Here is a 731-nt window from a genome sequence, read left to right as displayed (position 1 = left end):
TTCGGGTTAACCGAGCAAGGCAGGAAGATCAGAGGCTGCCTCGGACCTTTGTAAAATAGGTGAAGTTCGGGGGGGGTTCGGATCTCGACGAACCGAACCCGCTCATCTCTAATATTCTTATTCTTTTTTACATATAGTTTTTTATTTTAAAACTGTTTGTTTTAAAATTGCTTCTTTACTGGCCTGCCTGGCTCCGTTCCCCTCAAAAACTTAATTGTTTATAGTTTTAGTAAGACTTTTCTGTTTTGCCTTTGTAAATTCGTGTATATATATGTGTACATAGTTATACACTAATTACTTAATCTACTTCATTAATTATATTCAAATTAGATCTATTTGATCTTTTATTATTTTAGTCTTCCCATAGTGACACACTGTACCATTGTCTATTGATGTGGCGTTGTTAGGAACTAAAAGTGGAACACTGTTCTTCCTCTTTGGTGTTTGGGAGGACTGGTTTGCACACGCATGCCATCAGCGGTACTGGTTGCTTTCGGCTTGTGTTCCATCAACTGGAAGCCAGAAGTAATGCAGTCGGATGTGCCGTGGCTGTTCTTGGCGACGTAGTGAATGTCCTCGGTTGGCTAACCTGAATGCGGGTAGGCTCTGTGTTTTACTCTTTTGTGCTGGATTAATATGCTTTTTGTGTTTGGTACAGTAAGTGTCACGTTTTGGGGCTGCTTAAGAGTGACGCAGGTTGATGGCATCATCAGTCAGCACTTTTGGCGCCA

This window comes from Pseudophryne corroboree, chromosome 2, assembly GCF_028390025.1.
Source record: "Pseudophryne corroboree isolate aPseCor3 chromosome 2, aPseCor3.hap2, whole genome shotgun sequence".
In the NCBI taxonomy this organism is placed as follows: Eukaryota; Metazoa; Chordata; class Amphibia; order Anura; family Myobatrachidae; genus Pseudophryne; species Pseudophryne corroboree.
Note: the sequence above shows the minus strand (reverse complement) of the source record.